This window comes from Pinus tabuliformis, chromosome 1_1 (assembly GCF_031772625.1).
Source record: "Pinus tabuliformis cultivar Carrire ecotype Pingquan chromosome 1_1, CPIR1, whole genome shotgun sequence".
Taxonomy (NCBI): Eukaryota; Viridiplantae; Streptophyta; class Pinopsida; order Pinales; family Pinaceae; genus Pinus; species Pinus tabuliformis.
In genome coordinates this window covers 872,197,195-872,217,682 of record NC_142297.1, presented here as the reverse complement: position 1 = coordinate 872,217,682, position 20,488 = coordinate 872,197,195, and the positions used below count along the sequence as shown (strand labels likewise).

The 20,488-nt window shown below is 39.9% G+C and overlaps 1 pseudogene; it reads left to right on the top strand.

Moving 5' to 3' along the window:
• Positions 1–18,070: 18,070 nt before the first annotated feature.
• On the top strand, positions 18,071–20,244 carry LOC149217085 (binding partner of ACD11 1-like; annotated as a pseudogene).
• Positions 20,245–20,488: the final 244 nt, after the last annotated feature.

The window sequence follows — 20,488 nt, the reverse complement described above, 5'->3', positions numbered from 1 at the left end:
GTTTCTTGATATGGGGTTTGAATTGGTGTCAATTTCTTGATTCAGGGTACCCTATCAAAGAAAGGGCGGAATTCGTTTCACCATTAATGGTCATTCATACATCAATCTGGTCCTCATAACCAATGTTGGTGGAGCAGGTGACGTTAAGGCTGTTTTTGTTAAAGGTGCCAACACTTTGATCTCTCAGAACCCCTTTTTTAGCACATTGCTAAGTTTTAGACTGGAATCATCCCTGTTCAATATAGAAGGATTGTGGATTTTGTCTGTATTTGCTAGCTTTAGCATTGTTTAGAGTTTCTTGCTGTGGGTTTTGAACAAGAGGCAGTGCTTTGTTAAAAAGTTGTTTTGAGTTTCTTGATATGGGGTTTGAATTGGTGTCAATTTTTTGATTTAGGGCGCCCTGCCAAATAAAGGGCGGGATTCATTTCACCATTAATGGTCATTCGTACTTCAATCTAGTCCTCATCACCAATGTTCATGGAGCAGGCGACATTGAGGCTGTTTCTGTCAAAGGTGCCAGCAATTTCATCTCTCAGAGTTCGTTTTTCAGAACATTGCTAAGTTTTAGGCTGGAATCGTCCCTATTCAATACAGAAGGTTTGTGGATTCTGTCTGTATCTGCTAGCCTTAGTGTTGTTTAGAGTTTCTTGATGTGGGCTTTGAACTAGAGGCGATGCTCTGTTGAAAGGTTGTTTTGAGTTTCTTGATATGGGGTTTGAATTGGTGTCGGTTTCTTGATTCAGGGTACCCTATCAAAGAAAGGGCGGAATTCGTTTCACCATTAATGGTCATTCGTACTTCAATCTGGTCCTCATCACCAACATTGGCAGAGCAGGCGACGTTGAGGCTGTTTTTGTCAAAGTCACCAACACTTTGATCTCTCGAAGCCCGTTTTTCTGCACATTGCTAAGTTTCAGGCTAGAATCATCCCTGTTCAATATAAAAGTTTTGTGGATTTTTTCTATATCTACTAGCTTTAGCATTGCTTAGAGTTTATTGATGTGGGTTTTGAGCTAGAGGCAATAATCTGTTAAAAATTTATTTTGAGTTTCTTGATATGGGGTTTGAATTGGTATCAGTTTCTTGATTTAGGGTACCCTATCGAAGAAAGGGAAAAATTCGTTTCACCATTAATGGTCATTAGTACTTCAATCTTGTCCTCATCACCAACATTGGTGGAGCAGGCGAAGTTGAGGCTGTTTCTGTCAAAGGCACCAAGACTGGCTGGCAACCAATGTCCCAAAACTAGGGCCAAACTTGGCAGAGCAACAGGTACCTAGATGGGCAGAGCCTCTCCTTCAAGGTCACCAACAGTGATGGGAAAATTGTAACTTCCTACAATGTCGCTTCCAGAAACTGGAAAATGAGCTCTCTATCACAATACTTGGACCGTAGTTCTATCCCACCTTCCCACTCCTGGACTATTTAATGATTAGGTTCTGCTGCTTAAGAATCTCGGTGCTGATTTCCATTTCTGACTCCAGTTTTGGCTTCGCTTCTGGTTTCGGCTTCAAGTCATCAATTGAAGTTTGGGAAGATTCCTAGCAGTTTCAAATCTTGATATCGGTTGGTAAGAACTGGCAGAAATACTTTGAATATATAACCTGATTTCAATAGGTAAAAGAACACCACAAAAGGAATTTCAAAATTCATACATTTCAATATAGCGTGGACATAATTTTCCATTATAACCAAAAGAAAAAATATACAAATGAGGAATTTTGTTCTGATCTGATTTGTTTTTTGCAAAACAATAAAAATGAGTAGAAAAAAGAGCCTAACAGTAGTCAACACTATCTTACAAAGTTTAGTTAGCTAATGTAAAAAAGTGTGATTGTCTTACCCACTCATACTCCTGTTTTTTTAAAGCCTTCAATGCTTCATAGGCTTCTTGCTGAACAAAATCTACATCATTCCATTCATCTTGCAATTGCCTCAAATCAGAGTTCAAGGCACCAAATTCTTTCTCAATGGCCTGCACATTCTTTTCTGCTTGAAAATCCTACCTTTTTAAGGAATCCAATTCCTGACCCACAAGCTACACAAAGATAGAAAACAAGTTATAGGGACTTTAAGAATTGAGAAACCAAAGGTGATTAATCATCACTGAATTACCTTACTACATTCTTTAACTTTATCAATGTGATCAAATGCCTCTTGAAGCTCAGAATGAGATCCTGTAATTGCACAAAGTTGATCCTGATTAAGCTTCATCACTTTCATCTCATGTAGCAATTGTTTTTCTTCCCGTAAAGGAATGCTCTCATGTTCAATTCTATATTGCATCTGGTATATCCATTTACAAAAATTAACAAGTTAATTATGAACAACCAATAAATTAGTAACACATATGATTTAAATGCAATCCTTGCGATATGAGTATACCTTTTCATCAAATTCTTCTACAGACATTGAATTCTTTACTTTGTCCAAGGTCAACTGCACTAGTTCCATCTCTTGTCGTTTGGACTTGATGGCCTCACGAAATGCCATCTGTTCCTGCCTTGCAGCGCTCAACCTCTCTATCATTTGTTCTTTGTTGGACTACACAAAAACCCATATGAAATATAGCAGAGTAAGAAGAAGAAACAATTTTCAAAAGACTAAAGCAGATGTACTAGATGCTCAAAACAACAAGGAATATTCAATTAAAATACTTGCAAAGATATATAAGCATGTTACCCGCTTCACCTATATGGCTGCTTTGATGAAGTCCTTGATTTGGGTTTTCTCATCCAAATGCAGATGCGCAAGTCAAATTTCAATTCTAATCTTGTTGTCCAAGTGCCTTGGTATTTTCACTAAGCATGGGAGCTTCTTCTTAGTGACCACTGCTTCAAGCTTTTGCTCATTCTCTGAAATAGGAGTAAACATACCATTTGAACCAGCAAGAACAGCTGTAGATACCAAATCAGAGGCACTAACAACAACACCCTCTTGCATGTCTGGTTGCACTGTGTGACTGTAGCCTCCAAAATTTTTATCTACCACGTCAGAAGACCCACCAGTGTTAGACACATTGGAGTCACTTGACTCTTGATCAGACATTTCATCTTTCCCATGATGCACCTCGTCAACTTGTTGTCCATCCATGTCTTTAGTGAGAATACCATTATCCTCATTATCAAAACACCTTGACTCAAGCTCATTGTCATCATTTAAAGGAAAATGAGGTTCCAGCTCACTTTCCCCATTTGGAAAACAGTCCATTTCAATCTCATCATTCTGCCCCTTGTTTGTAGGTTTAGATTTCTTCTCCTCATCTATTATATGGCCACATGCATCGTCCTCATTTTCCATGTTCTGACATCTAGATTCAATATTCTGCTTTGGATTGTTGTCCTCACTCACCACAGACTCTATTTCTTCAAGCTTACCATCTAACACTGGAAATTCCAGCTTCTGTTACTCCACTGAAATGCTCTCAGATTCAAACTCACGGTTTTTATCAATTAAACATTGGAACCCAGAATCACAGGCTAGATTCTATCCATTTGAATTGATCTCCCGGGGCTCAGCAACCGGCTGTGATCACTGCTCCAGTACGTTGTTCTCCACAAAATCTCCACTTGACGAACACTGCACATACTTCTCATCATTCCCAGTCATTACCTCAAGTTCAGATTGCTTCTCCTCATCTATTATATGGCTACATGCATCATCCTCATTTTCCAAGTTCTGACATCTAGATTCAATATTCTGCTCTGGCTTGTTGTCCTCACTCCCCACAGACTCTTTTTCTTGAAGTTTACCATCTAACGCTGGAAATTCCAGCTTTTGTTTCTCCACTGAAATTCTCTTATATTCAAACTCACGATTTTTATCAATTAAACACTGGAACTCAGAATAACACGCTAGATTCTTTCCATTTGAATTGATCTCTCAGGGCTTAGCAACCGGTTGTGATCCCTACTCTACTTCATTGTTCTCCAAAAAATCTCCACTTGACAAACACTACACATACTTCTCATCACTCCTAGTCATTACCTCTAGGAAATTTATCTCCTGAGCCTCTGCAACCAGAGGTGATCTCTGCTCCAATTCATTGCTTCCCACAAAATTCCTTTCAGCTCCATCTTCTCTATTAATGGAACAAGGTGATTCAAGATTGTCCCCCACAAGATCCCTTTCAATACTTTCTTTCGCATTAACCAAACTGGGGGTTTCAAGCTTGTCCTCCACAAGATCTCTTTCAATACTTTCTTCCCCATTAACCAAACAGGGTGATTCAAGCTCGTCCCCAACAGGATCTCTTTCAATCCTTTCTTCCCAATTAACCAAACAGGTTAATTCATGTTTATCCCTCACAAAATCCGCTTCAACCTCATCATCTCCATTAAAACAACATGTTAATTCAACCTCATTCCCCGTAAAATGATTTTCAAATCACATAAATAAGGATGGTTCAAATGGCAAGATCACATAGATTAAGGATTCCCTTTAAATTATTTAGGTAGTGTAAATGAAATTTATTAGATAAATTTTGGTAGGTTTTGAAAAAGGCTCTGCTAGGGTTCTGCTAATGCTCTAATCGCTACCTCGACGGCGCCGACAGTAAGCCTGCCAAGCCCTTCGCTGCAGAGGAAAGACCGCTGTAGAGGCTCAGTACTGCAGGGAGCCAGGGGCTCACAATGACTCAACCGCAGGGGGGGGCGTCAGAGCCCTCCCCGAACAAGCCAGATCCGACGCATGGAGTCGTTTTTGGGTCAGTGGACGGAGAGGTCCTGAATGGTGGGAAAACTCCCCAAAATGACAACAAAGATAATGAAAATAGTAAGGAAGATGACTGCAACCCCCAGCAGGATTCTGAAATACCAGAAGCGGGTCTGAAGGTATCCTCTTCGACTTGCAGACCGGTCGCCAAAGTAAGACCCCGAATCGAACTACCGGGTGACTTGATAGATAGAAGAATCGAATTTATGTGAGATCACGCCCTCATCGAGAAGTTTATCAGGTTCTGGCCCACTGAGAAAGCTCTGAACGGGTGGATAGCAGCGAAATGGAAACCAAAGGGGGACGTCACGCTTCAGCTTGGACCCAAAGGTTTCTTCACGGCAATATTCTATTGCTTAGAGGACAAGCACCGAATATTGGTGGGAGGGCCATACTTCTTCAACTCAACCGGATTGTATCTGACGGATTGGATACCCAGATTCAACCCAGATAAGGAAGATTTAACCTGGGCTCCGGCCTGGATCCGGCTATACTCTCTCCCGGATGAATATTGGGAGGAGGAAGCCCTCAAAAGGATAGGAAACGGAGTGGGGGAGTACATCAAAGCAGCGGAAGAAACTAAATCTCGTAAGTTTGTCTCCTATGCCCGTATTTGTGTCTTTATTCGTCTCAATGAAGCTCTACCTGACTCTGTTACTCTGGCTCACCGAGATGAGGAATGGATCCAGCCTCTCGACTACGAGCATGTACCTTTTCGATGCCGTAAATGCCATACCCTAGGTCATCTTTTTAGGGACTGCCCCCAAAATACCCAAGACAGCTCCCCCGACTCCTCTGTCTCCCAGGGCCAGGATGGTTTCATCAAAGTTGCCAGCAAAAAGCGTTTCCATAAAAAACCCCAAAATGGGCACAAACCCCAGCCCCCTAAGTCTCATGGCCCAGTAACCAAGAACAGCTTCAGCGTTCTTGGTCAAGACTCTGAAAATCCAACTCACAGTGCTGAAGCCACCCAGGATCTCCCGTCTTCCTCGACACCTCCCCCTCCTTTGAATCCCCCTTTCAAATCCTCCCCTCTTGTCACCTCCCCTTCTATTCTCAAGAGGGATCAAAAAGATGTCCTGGAAACCATCAAAGAAATGGAGGTTGACGGAACAATGGAGCGCCCCCAGAACAATGAGATCAGCACTGAAGAAAGCAATCAGGTGGTAGTCATGGATGAAGAGCCCGAGAGTATCGACATGCACGGCTTAGACCTCCTCGAGCTGGAAATAGCCTGCAAAAAGAAAGCGTACGATGCCATACCAGAACTGCAGCTTAATAAGCTCGAATTGGTCATTTCCCGAGCTTACTATCAGAGCCAACTTGGTATACAGTCAGGCAGTCAATGGGATGGGGGTCCACGCACAAAAGACTCAAAGAAAAGAGGAAGAAAGACTGACCTACAAAGAACTATAGAGATCGGAAAAATCTTGGTGGATTCAGGCAGATATGCACAGTTAACAAAGTACTACAAACCCTCCATCAGTAATTAATGATGAAGTTGGTATCATGGAATATTAGAAGGCTTAACAGTCCCGGCAAACTCAGGATGTTAAAACATATGTTAAAGAAGGAAAAGCCACATCTGTGCTTCCTCCAAGAAACCAAGTGCAACTCGACAGCGCTAGGCAGTATACTCTCGAAAGCCTACCCTAGATGCAGATCGGTAGCAGTCGATGCCTCTGGAGCATCAGGAGGTTTGGCAATAGCATGGAATACCCAAGCGGTTTCCCTCTCGGATTTTCATGCGGCGCATCATTTAATTCAGGCAACTTTTCATATCTTAGGCACCAATATCTATGGTAATCTGTCAAACGTTTACTTCCCACAAGACGCAGGAAGTAAGATGGCGCTTCTAGACACGATTGAAACTCTTAGCAACAGCAGAAAATACCCACTCTGGCTTGTCGCTGGAGATTTCAATATGATAACTAGAACGGAAGAGAAGATGGGCGGCAGAAGCAGATTGGAGCAAGCAGATAGTCACTTCAAGAACTTCATCCAAGCGACTGCACTCATTGACATGCCGTTTTGCAACGGAACCTTTACTTGGAATAATCGTAGGGCAGGCAAGCACCAGATAGCCTCAAAATTGGATCGCTTCCTTCTCTCCGACAATGCGGTCCACATAGGAGGGGACTTCTCAGCAACCATTCTTGCCCACTCTGGTTCGGACCATTGGCCAATAGCATTGCAATGGCAACGACCAGGTAATCTAACCAAACGACCCTTTCGGTTCGAAGGTTTTTGGCTCACACACCCCACCTTCAGGGAGCATGTGAAATCCTTATGGGCTTCATACACTCCACCGGTAGGATCAAAGATGTATCAATTTCAGCAAAAGCTCAGATTTCTCAAAGAACATCTGAAAATATGGAATAGGGAAACTTTTGGAAACATTTTCAAAGAGCAGCAAAAACTCTCTCAAGACCTGGAGACTCTCCACCAAAAGATCATTGTCGAAGGTTACACTGAAGACACTCTGAAGCAGGAACGCCTCATCCATAGCCAGCTGGAAATTAGAGGAAAGCAGGAAGAAATTCTTTGGAAACAAAAATCAAGGATTAGGTGGCTGAGGGAAGGGGAGCGCAACACAAAGTTCTTTCACAGAACTACGGTTCAGAGAAGAATGCACAATAATATTCCCTTCATCCAAAAGCAGTCTGGAGTGAAAGTAGAGACCCATGAGGAGATTGAGGAGGAACTTCTTGACCACTTCAAACAGATCCACCAAGACCAAAGAGAAGACCGACGACAAGCCATCCGCAAAATAACGAGCAACATCCCAAAAATCATTACGAAGGAACAAAATGAACTCCTAATGCGCCAGATCTCTCAGCAGGAAGTGGACGATGCCATGAAACAGCTCAAGGAAGGCAAGGCACCGGGGCCCGATGGTTTTTCTACCACCTTCTTTCACGCTTTTTGGGATATGCTAAAGGAGGAGGTATGGCAGATCGTTGAGGAGTCCAGGGCGACGCGCTGGCTATTACCATCTCTCAATGCCACCTTTATAACCCTCATACCCAAAGAGGAGGAAGCCATAACCCCTGACAAGTTCAGGCCTATTGCGTTATGCAATGTCATCTACAAAGTAATATCCAAAGTCATCGCTAATCGGCTCAAACCCCTGCTACCTGGGCTCATCTCTCCGGAACAATCAGGGTATGTGGAGGGACGGCACATAATGGATGGCATCCTGCTTTTGCATGAAATCATTCATTCCCTCAAGCTCTCTAAGCAATCAGGTATGCTTCTTAAACTAGACCTCTCCAAGGCCTTTGACAAACTAAGCTGGAACTACATTCATAGCATGCTTACAGCTTTTGGTTTTTTCCCTCACTGGATCCGCTGGATAATGAATATGATAAACTCCACGCATTTCTCCATTCTCGTCAACAGCCTTCCCTCTCGCCCTTTTAATCCTTCTAGAGGTATCCGTCAAGGAGATCCCCTTTCCCCCTTTCTCTTCGTCCTAATGGCTGAAGGATTAGGACGGCACATCAAGCAGGCCCTCCTCTCTCATCAGATCAATGGCATATCCATGCACAACTCCCCCGCAACCTCTCACCAGCAATTCGTGGATGACACGATGCTTTATGGATACCCCTCTTCCCGTGAAACCCGTCGCCTGAAATCCCTCCTTAATGATTTCTCTGATGCATCAGGCATGCACATTAATTGCGCCAAGCCCCAGATTTTCTTTTTCCATACTCCGCCCTCCGTCAAAGCTGCTATCACGCGCATCCTGGGCTTCCCTGCTGCCTCCCTGCCATCTAAATACCTAGGCGCCCCTCTTTCAGCTACCGTTCTCAAGCAACCTGCTTGGCGTTCCCTTCTGGAGAAGCTAGAAAATCGTCTAAATCTTTGGACCTTCAGAACTCTCAATCTAGCCAGCCGAATTGTCCTCATCAAATCTGTTTTGCAGGCGATGCCTCTGTACTTGTTTTCCATTCTTGCAGCGCCCAAATGGGTTTTAAAAAGTTTAAGAAATCTACAGAGAAATTTTCTGTGGAGCAGCGCAGCTACCAATCATAAATGGGCTCTGGTGAAATGGACCAATGTCTGCATGCCAAAAGAGAAAGGAGGGATTGGATTAAGGGATCCTGAACACAGCAATGCCATTATGAATGCCAAGATCTGGTGGCAATGGATCACTAGTCCTGACAAGCCCTGGGGCAAAATATGGACAGCCAAGTATGCCGGCAATCGACCTCAAGAAGAGCTCATCCACTTCATCCCCATTGAAAATGGCTCCTCTATTCGGAATGCGGCCAAGCAACATCATCAGCTAATTCAGAAGCATAGCTTCTGGGAGATAAGGAACGGAAGTACAGCAAGATTTTGGACTGATGCCTAGAATCAGCTGCCTAAACTTCAAGACATTCTCCATCCTACGCTCATTTCTGATGACATGGATCAGCAGCAGAAAACGGTTCACCAATTTTGGTCTTCAGAGACAGAGCACAACTTCAGACGATGGAAAGGAAGTGACCTAATTCTCCATAATGCAGACAGGCAGAGGCAAGAAGAGCTCACGATCGAATTGAAGAAAAGGAGTATCAGGCAGAATTATGGAAGGGACATTTTGAGATGGGGATACCTACCCAAGGTGTCTTATACCACAGCAGAAGCTTATAGGGTGCTATGCAACCTCCCCTCACCCCCTGACCCTATTTGGAGTAAAATTTGGAAGCTAGGACCCTGGCCTAAAATTTCCTATTTTCTCTGGCTGGTGAGCCACCAAAAAATTCTCACCTGGGACAAGCTTCGAAAGAGGAACTTCCATGGTCCCTCAATATGTCTCAATTGCATGCACAATGAGGAAACTCTGCAGCACCTGTTAGATACCTGCCCGTTCACCAATCAATTATGGAATAAGGTTAGTTTCAGATGTCAGAAAAGCGGCAGGGGGGAAGGGGATATCAATAGCACCCTAAGACTATGGCAAATGCAGCCATACAACAGCAGGATCCTTAATCATCTTTGGGGTATGGTTCCAGGAATCGTCCTTTGGAACATCTGGAAGGAACGCAATCAACGTATCTTCAAAAACAAGAAATCTCCTTTAGGGGAAATCTGGAACAAGATTCACAAGAATATCCAAGAAACCATGGCGCTTCAGGTGTGGAACAAGGAGGACCTTCCATCCACTGATAATGAGCACAACATCCTTAACAATTGGCAGTTGAAGCTTCCCCTTGACTCCCCCAACAGCAGGACTCTCAATAATAGTAGTAAGGATTGCTGCCAATGGTCAGCTCCTCCCAATAACTCATTCAAGCTAAATTTTGATGGTGCCTCCAAAGGAAACCCCGAAGAGGCAGGATATGGAGGCATAATAAGGGACTCAGAGGGAAAACCTATTCGAATCTATTTTGGGAACATAGGGTGGGACACTAACAACTCAGCAGAGTTGGAAGCTCTATGGCAAGGCATGTCACTAGCAGGAAATCTACATCTCCAGCCCCTTATTGTAGAAGGAGACTCCCAAATTTTAATCAACATAGCCATCCATCTTCAAAATGGATCAAATGCCAGGAAAGTCGCTCCCAGTTGGAGGCTGGAAGCCAGATTAAATGATTTAGCGCAGATGCTCAGCAATTTTTGGGCCATCTCATTTACTCACATCAAGCGGGAGGGCAACAAAATAGCGGATCTTCTTGCCAACATTGGGACAGAGTCTGATCAATCTCATGCTTCGGGGGATATAAACCTCATTTCAAACAGGCAGCAGCTCCTGGAATGCCAAAGCCTGATCCTTGCAGAGATCATTACCCCGGATGCGGGTGGCAACTTGTTATACAACGGGGAGCCACATGACAGCCATGGGCTGCCACGTGATGGAGCTCCTCCCATAAATGTTATCCGCCGCTAGTACCATCCGTCTTACGCGGCCTCTGAGCTATCTTAATGGCGATGGGGGAGAGTATGGTTCGCCTGCGGGAGGCATTAACTGTTGGTCTTTTCATTAGTAATGAAGGGTGGTTTAAGAATGAGGAATGCCTGGAGACGAGAGCTCATAATGGGAAAAGGAATTTGCAGAGTGGTAAGAGTCTATGCGGAGGGCAGGAGGTGGAGTGTTGGGCCGCGAACCAGAATTCGCCTGCGCTCCTCGGACTGGTCTTTAGCCTATTTAAGCATTGCCCTTTCTCAAATTGGGGCGTGTCTGTTGTGGGGAAGGAGCAGCTCCATTGTTGGACCTTGTCTGTTGGGGAAAAGCACAAAAGCTTGGGGGCTGCCATGGTGCGAGAGAGATTGCCTTGTCGCAGAGGAACCTGGCATGGAGAATCCTCTCGCCCTCCAGCTGCTGATATTCATCATCACTGTTGTTGTTGTTACTGCCATCGGAGGATGGGAGCCAACCCTATCCAGCCCTGCCAAGTCATGGAAGTGGGCAGCTCAAGCAGTGGGAAGAACAAGTTACCTGCTTTTGGTTCGGTTATATTTACTCTGGGTAGTTCTGGGGAAAATCCAGGCATTAACGCCCATATTTCGGTGCTATTCACCCAAATTGAGGAGGAGAACGCAGAAGACTCTTCTCTGGTTCTGGCAGAGGACAATGTCATGCATGGCAAAGGCAAACTCCCAATGGGGGAGCCGTCAACTGATGAGGAAGGGTCAGCAATTGGTCGAGGTAAGCTCCCAGTGGGGGAGTCGGCGAGTGAGGAGGGTAATTCAACATCGGGCCGCTCTCAACCTTCAGCCCAGCCTCGAGCTTCTGAGCAGTCGGAACCTGTGCACAACCCGGCAGCAATGGAAGACGAGCCAGAGGATTAGTTCTGGCGGGTGGTTCTGGGTTTTTTCTTTTTGCACTCATGTCGGGCTTCGGGGTAAGAATACTCGCAATTTCCTGTGTCACACAACTGTCTGTGTTTTTATTATGTCTGGTAACGCTTGCGGTTTCCACCATGGCAGTGGGGACTTACTCTCTGGTTGGGCGCAAATCCTTGGTGATTGCCTGGTTTTTTTATGTGTTCAAGTTTATGTCTTTAAGTACCATAGTTAGTCTGAATGGTAAGTCAGTTGGGAATCGCCCCTGCGTGGGTCTTTTTGAAAATTCTCAGTTTTTTGATGTTGTATCATAAGGCCCAGCGTGGCTTTTGTACTCGTTTGAATATGCATCCCTTGAGCCGCAGCAGGCCTTGGGTCGCCAGACTCTCTGTTTGTAAAGTTATCTGTAAATATTAATATACTAGTAGTTAATTTTGCCGAGAAAAAAAAAAAGAAATTTATTAGATAAATTGGTTTCAAATATATGTTATGGAAATGAAATTTAAGAAAAAAGGAAAATAAAACATCGTTACGGTGCAAATATCGACTCTGTGGATTCATCTATCAAAACACAACCGTATTCTGAACACACAATTTCATAATTTCCCTCTTAATGCCAACCAAAATAAATAATATTTATCCATTTTTTTTATCAGACGCTGCAAAAAAGTAGCTCACTGTCATGCTGTGATGCTTTACACTTTTGATTTTGAATGATGACATTCAACAACGCATGTGCAAATATTGCACAATGATCGATGGATGCACTTTTGGCTGAGGAAAAAAAAGATTTTGAGGCCTAATACTGCAATGAATCAAAACTTTTGATAACGAATAAAACAACTAATTTTAATTTAATCAATCTTCCATTGGTTACTATTTAGTGTCACAGTATATATATCATATCCGTCTGTTTGCTATTCACTTAAAATTTTGAGAAGAAGATTGTGAATCATAGCATAACAAATACTTCCAAGTGTTGTCAATGGCCATTACAAATGGTTACACAATCCAGCTCTGTAATTTGTCTAGTGAAGCAACTGTTAAGGATGTTAAGCAATTTTTCTCATACTGTGGCAGTGTAAAGAACGTAAAATTAGAGAGGTGGGTGTTGGATTTCTTGACTAAGTTTTATGTAAAAGTGTTGATTTCCAATTTCTGCAATACGTATTGAGCATAATAGTTGTCAACTTGTGTATTATCAGAGCTATAGAGAAGTGTTCTATTAAGAATATGTTGAGAAATAGAGTGCAGTCACAATATTATTTCTGTGTTGCAATATCTATTAAGCATAATGGTTGTCAACTTGTGTTTTATCAGAGTTGCAGAGAAGTGTTCTATTAAGAATTGGTTGGGAAATAGAGTGCAGTCACAATATTATTTTTGTGTTATCAAAATTAGAAAAAGGATTCTGAAAGGAAAACTTGTTGGATGTAGCAAGACTTGACATCAATGAGTCAGGAAATATCAAGCCAAACAGTAGCCCTGGTGTATATTTTTCCTGATAAAATTGGATAACACTAGAGGATTTTCATTGATATACTTACTTAAGGTTTGTGTAACAGGAGACCTTAACTAGCCAAAACCAGTGCATGATTATATTTTTTGGGTGGTGATAGGACGGGGTAGTCGACACAAGTTGCTTTAGTGACTATGAAGGAGCCCTATGCTTTAGAAACTGCTATCCTTCTTAGTGTAAGTATGATTTTCTTAGTTTATTAGTGTTTGCAATTGTAAGGTTTAAAGGGTAAATTCTCTGTTGTGATTTTGTTACAAGTGGATTTTGGTTGGGATTTGAATTTGCTATAAAGAGATGGAATTCAAGATGTAACTTTACTGGTAGTCACATTCAGATTGACATGGAATTCTGAATATAGTTTTGGTTTTCTGGTAAAAATACAAAAAGCGAAAAAAATTGTAGGTTTCTGATGTTTTTGGCTTTTTTTGAACCAGGGAGAAACAATCCTAAATCAGGAGGTGTATATAGTGCCATGGGGAGGCTCAGAGGAGGCAGTTAATTAATGGGAAAAGAAAATGATAAAATTTCATGTAGAGGACAATGCATTAGGAGTATTTTCATTTACTTATTTTTACTCTTTTATATTTCTTATTTATCTTTATATGTGGAGGAACAATGTTCAAATAAATTTAAGAAGAAATATATTTCCTCAAAATAGCATTAATACTTCACCTAGATCTAGAACTTGCTTACCCTGCCATAGTCGTTCTTGTATCAAATCAATTTTATGGTCTCTGTATATGTGTTTAAATGTCTGATCTTTCAATTTTGTTTTTAGGTCTTTGATAAATGAGTACCATTCATGGGTAAATAACAATACTTTTTTCTTGTTTTATAGTTCCAAGATCAAGATTGGATCATGTAGATTACCTCAAAGGCCATTATGGTCAATGATATTGAGAGTAACCTGGAATAAGATTTTACTTGTGAAAGGAAATGAAAATAATGAAAAAAAAAAATTAGTTATTTTGGTTGTTTTGTAAGAAAAAGTATTAAATGTAATCTTGCTTTACAAACTCTCTGTAAATAACTATTTGCAGAGAAGGAAGATCATACCCTTTAAATTCTACTTATTCCTGTATTTTTGTAGAATAGAAGTAGCTTAAAAATGCCACCTACCTTACGAATGGAGAAAAGTAAAATTTAGATATTACATCAAAATTTAGAAAGTCGTACTTCTTATACTGAAAAATGATTTTCTCAATTAGCCTATGATATTCTGAGGATATTAACATTGTTGTTATTGGACAGTTTGAAGTCCTTGATAAGCAACTGAGATTTTTTGTTCCATTTTGCTGACCAGGCAGTAAAATTGGTTACAACGATGCTTTCAAAATGTTATACCTTAGGAAAATATACTTTAAGCAAAGCCAAAGAGTTAGACAACAAGTATCAAGTGATGGACACTGTTGTACCAAAGGTTCTAGATTTTCACAAATTCTTTGGAGAGATATCAAAAGCATCTTTGATTACAGCTAGGCATGCAGCTTGCAATGTAGGAACAACAGTTGTCAAGAGTAGTTATTTTGTTGGGGTTCTTGAGAGGGCAACCAAAGCTGCTGCTAATTTTGGTAATAGGAATAATGCAACTGCTAATTTTGGTAATAGGACTAATGTAGCAAAGAACTAGACTTGAAGTATTATGGCACTATCAAGTTAGAACTGTAATGTAGTGGTGTTGGCCTTCAAGTTTATCTGTCTCATAATTATGCATGTCAAAATTCATACATTTCGATATAGCATGGACATAATTTTCCATTATAACCGAAAGAAAGAACATACAAATGATGAATTTTGTTCTGATCTGATTTGTTTTTTGCACAACAATAAAAATGAGTAGAAAAAAAAGTCTGATAGTAGTTAACACTATCTTACAAAGTTTAGTGAGCTAATGTAAAAAAGTGTGATTTTCTTACCGCTCATACTCATGTTTTTTTACAGCCTTCAACGTTACATAGGCTTCTTGCCAAACGGAATATACATAACTCCATTCATCTTGCAATTGCCCCAAATCAGAGTTCAAGGCACCAAATTCTTTCTCAATGGCCTGCACATTCTTTCCTGCTTGAAAAGCCTGCTTTCTCATCGAATCCAATTCCTAACCCAGAAGCTGCACAAAGATAGAAAACAAGTTATAGGGACTTTAAGAATTGAAGAAACCAAAGGCGATTAATATTCACTGAATTACCTTACTACATTCTTGAATTTTATCAATGCGATCAAATGCCTCTAGAAGCTCAGAGTGAGATCCTGTAATTCCACATAGTTGATCCTGATTGAGCTTCATCACTTTCATCTCTCGCAGCAATTGTTTTTTTTCTCATAAATGCATGCTCTCGTGTTCAATTATATATTGCATTTGGTATATCTATTTACAAAAATTAACAAGTTCATTATGAAAAACCAATAAATTAGTAACGCAGATGATTTAAGTGCAATCCTTGCGATATGAGTATACCTTTTCATCAAATTCTTCTACAGATGTTGAATTCTTTACTCTGTTCAAGGTCAACTGCACTGGTTCCGTCTCTTGTCTTTTGGACTTGATTGCCTCACGAAATGCCCTCTCTTCCTTATTTCCAAGTCTCAACCTCTCTATCATTTGTTCTTTGTTAGACTACAAAAAATCCCATATGAAATATAGCAGAGTAAGAAGAAGAAGAAATTTTCAAAAGACTAAAGCTGATGTACTAGATGCTCAAAACAACAAAGAATATTCAATTAAAAGACTTGCAGAGATATATAAGCATGTTACTTGCTTCATCTGTATGGCTGATTTGATGAAGTCCCTGATTAGGGTTTTCTCATCCAAATGCAGTTGCGCAAGTCGAACTTGAGTTCTAATTTTGTTGTCCAAGTGCCTTGGTATTTTCACTAAGCACAGGAGCTTCTTCTTAGTGACCTCTAATTCAGACTTTTTCTCATTCCGTGAAACAGGAGTAAACAGACCATTTGAACCAGCAAGAACACCTATAGATAGCAAATCAAAGGCACTAACAGCAACACCCTCTTGCATGTCTAGTTGTACTGTGTGATTGTGCCCTCCAGAATTTTTATCTACCATGTCAAAAGACCCACCAATGTTAGACACATTGCAGTCACTTGACTCTAGATCAGATATTTCATCTTTCCCATGATGCACCTCGTCAACCTGTTGTCATGCATGTCTTTAGTGAGAATACCATTATCCTCATTATCAAAAAACCCTGATTCAAGCTCATTGTCACCATTTAAATGAAAACGAGGTTCCAGCTCGCTGTCCCCATTTGGAAAACAATCCATTTTAATCTCATCATTCTACCCCTTGTTTGCAGGTTCAAATTGCTTCTCCTCATTTATTATATGGCCACATGCATCGTCCTCATTTTCAAAGTTCTAGCATCTAGATTCAATATTCTGCTGTGGCTTGTTGTCCTCACTCACCACAGACTCTATTTCTTCATGTTTTCCATCTAACACTAGCAATTATAGCTTCTGTTGCTCCACTGAAATGCTCTCAGATTCAAACTCACGATTTTTATCAATTAAACACTCGAACTCAGAATCATGGGCTAGATTCTGTCCATTTGAATTGATCTCTTACGGCTCAACAACCGGCCGTGATCCCTGGTCCAGTTCATTGTTCTCCACAAAATCTCCACTTGACAAATACTGCACATACTTCTCATCATTCCCAATCATTACCTTAGGTTCAGATTGCTTCTCCTCATCTATTAAATGGCTACATGCATCATCCTCATTTTCCAAGTTCTGGCATCTAGATTCAATATTCTTCTTTGGATTATTGTCCTCACTCACCACAAACTCTATTTCTTCAATTTTACCATCTAACGCTGGCAATTCCAACTTCTGTTGCTCCACTAAAATTCTCTCAGATTCAAACTCATGGTTTTTATCAATTAAACACTGGAGCTTAGAATTACAGGCTATTTCTGTCCATTTGAGTTGATCTCTTGGGGTTCAGCAAATGGCTGTGATCCCTGCTCCAGTTCATTGTTCTCCACAAAATATCCACTCGATGAACACTGCACATACTTCTCATCATTCCCAGTCATTACCTCTGGTGAAATGATCTCCTGAACCTCTGTAACCAGAGGTGATCTCTACTCCAATTCATTACTTCCCACAAAATTCCTTTTAGCTCCATCTTCTCTACTAATGGAACACGGTGATTCAAGATTGTCCCCCACAAGATCCCTTTCAATACTTTCTTTCCCGTTAACCAAACTAGGAGATTTAAGCTTGTCCTCCACAAGATCTCTTTCAATACTTTCTTCCCCATTAACCAAACAGGGTGATTCAAGCTCATCCCCAACAAAATCTCTTTCAATCCTTTCTTCCCCATTAACCAAAAAGTTTAATTCATGTTTATCCCTCACAAAATCTACTTCAAAATTATCATCTCCATTAACCAAACATGCTAATTCAACCTCATTCCCAGTAAAATGATTTTCAAATTACATAAATAAGGATGGTTCAAATGGTAAGATGGCATAGATTAAGGATTCTGTTTAAATTATTTAGGTAGTGTGAATGACATTTATTAGATAATTTGGTTTCAAATATATGTTATGGAAATGAAATTTAAGAAACAGGGAAAATAAAACATCGTTACGGTGCAAATATCGACTTCGTGGATTCATATATAAAAACACAACCGTATTCTAAACACACAATTTCACAATTTCCCTCTTACCGCCAACCAAAATAAATAATATTTATCCATTTCCCTATTAGACGCTGAAAAAAGTAGCTTACTATGATGTTATGATGCTTTGCACTTTTCATTTTGAACGATGGCATTCAACAACACAGCTGCAAAGATTGCATAGTGATCGATGGATACACTTCAGACTGAGCAAAAAATAGATTTGGAGGCGTAATACTGCATTGAATCAAAACTTTTTATAATGAATAAAACAACTAATTTTAATTTAATCAATCTTCCTTTGGTTACTATTTAGTGTCATAGTATATATATCATATTCATGTGTTTGCTATTCACTCAAAATTCTGAGAACAAGATTGTGAATCATAGCATAACAGATACTTCCAGTGTTGTCAATGGTCGTTACAGATGGTTACACAGTCAAGGTCTATAATTTGTCTACCAAAGAAATAGTTAAGGATGTTAAGCAGTTTTTCTCATACTGTGGCACAGTAAAGAACACAAAATTAGAGAGGTAGGTGTTGGATTTCTTGACTGATTTTTATGTAAAAGTGTTGATTTCCAATTTCTGCAATATCTATTGAGCATAATAGTTGTCAACTTGTGTATTATCAGAGTTGCAGAGAAGTGTTCTATTAAGAATATGTTGAGAAATAGAGTGCAGTCACAATATTATTTTTGTGTTGCAATATCTATTGAGAATAATAGTTGTCAACTTGTGTTTTATCAGAGTTGCAAAGAAGTGTTCTATTAAGAATTGGTTGAGAAATAAAGTGCAGTCACAATATTATTTTTGTGTTATCAAAATTAGAGAAATGATTCATGGAAAACTTGTTGGATGTAGTAAGACTTGACATCAATGAGTCAGGAAATATCAAGCCAGGCAGTAGCCCTGGTGTATATTTTTCCTCATAAAACTGGATAACACTAGAGGATTTGCATTGATATACATACTTAAGGTCTGTGTAACAGCAGACCTTAACTGGCCAAAACCAGTGCATGATTATATTTTTTGGGTGGTGATAGGATGGGGCAGTGGACACAAGTTGCTTTAGTGACTATCAAGGAGCCCTATGCTTTAGAAATTGCTATCCTTCTTAGTGTAAGTATGATTTTCTTAGTTTATTAGTGTTTGCAATTGGAAGGTTTAAAGGGTAAATTCTCTATTGTGATTTTGTTACAAGTGGATTTTTGTTGGGATTTGAATTTGCTATAAAGAGATGAAATTCAAGATGTTGCTTTATTGATAGTCACATTCAAACTGACGTGGCATTCTAAATATAGTTTTGGTTTTCTAGTAAAAATACAAAAGCGAAAAAAATTGTAGGTTTCTGATGTTTTTGGCATTTTTGAACCAGGGAGCAACAATCCTAAATCAGCAGGTGTATATAGTGCCATGGGGAGGATCAGAGGAGGTACTTAATTAATGGGAAAAGAAAATGATAAAATTTCATGAAGAGGGCAACACATTAGGAGTATTTTCATTTACTTATGTTTACTCTTTTATATTTTTTATTTATTTTTATATGTGGAGGAGCAATGTTCAAATAAATTTAAGAAGAAATTTGTTTCCTCAAAATAGCATTAATATTGCACTTAGATCTAGACCTTGCTTATCCTGCCATAGTCATTCTTGTATCAAATCAATTTTATGGTCTCTGTATATGTGTTTAAATGTCTGATCTCTCAATTTTGTTTTGAGGTCTTTGATAAATGAGTACAATTCATGGGTAAACGACAGTACCTTTTTCCTGTTGTATAGTTCCAAGATCAAGATTGGATCATTTAGATTACCTCAAAGGCCATTTTGGTCAAAGATATTGAGAGTAACCTAGAATAAGATTTTACTTGTGAAAGGAAAGGAAAATAATGAAAAAAAATCATTTATTTTGATTGTTTTGTAAAAAGTCTTAAATGTAATCTTGCTTTACAAAATCTCTGTAAATAACTATTTGCAGAGAAGGAAGATCCTACCCTTTAAATTCTACTTATTCCTGTATTTTTGTAGAATAGAAGTAGCTTAAGAAGGCCACTTACCTTACCAATGGAGAAAAGTAAAATTTAGATATTACATCAAAATTTAGAAAGTCATACTTCTTAGACTGAAAAATGATTTTCTCAATTAGCCTATGATATTCTAAGGATATTAGCATTGTTGTTATTGGACAGTTTGAAGTCCTTGATAAGCAACTGAGATTTTTCATTCCATTTTGCTAACCAGACAGTAAAAGTGGTTACAACAATGCTTTCAAAAAGTTATACCTTAGGAAAAGATACTTTAAACAAAGCCAAAGAGTTAGACGACAAGTATCAAGTGATGGACACTGCTGGAAAAAAGGTGGCATATTTTCGCAAATTCTTCGGAGAGATATCAAAAGAAGCTTTGATTACAGCTGGGCATGCACCTTGCAACGCAGGAACAACAGCTATCAATAGCAGTTATTTTGCAATAGGAGCATTGATGGTTGTTGGGGTTCTTGACAGGGCAGCCAAAGCTGCTGCTAATTTTGGTAATAGGAATAATGCAGCTACTAATTTTGATAATAGGAAAAATGCAACAAAGAAGTAGACTTGAAGTATTATGGCACTATAAAGTTAGAACTGTAATGTAGTGGTGTTGGCCTTTAGTTTTATCTGTCTCATAATTAAGTATGTATATAATGTTGTAAGTTCTTGTCCACAAGGACATGTGAGTGTGTAAGAAACTACTAAAAATATTTGAAAGCATCTTCTGTAATCATGACCATGCAGCTATGTGGGGTAGAGTCAAAGTCATTGGTGGGAATGTGTGATATTGTATAGAATCAAAGTCA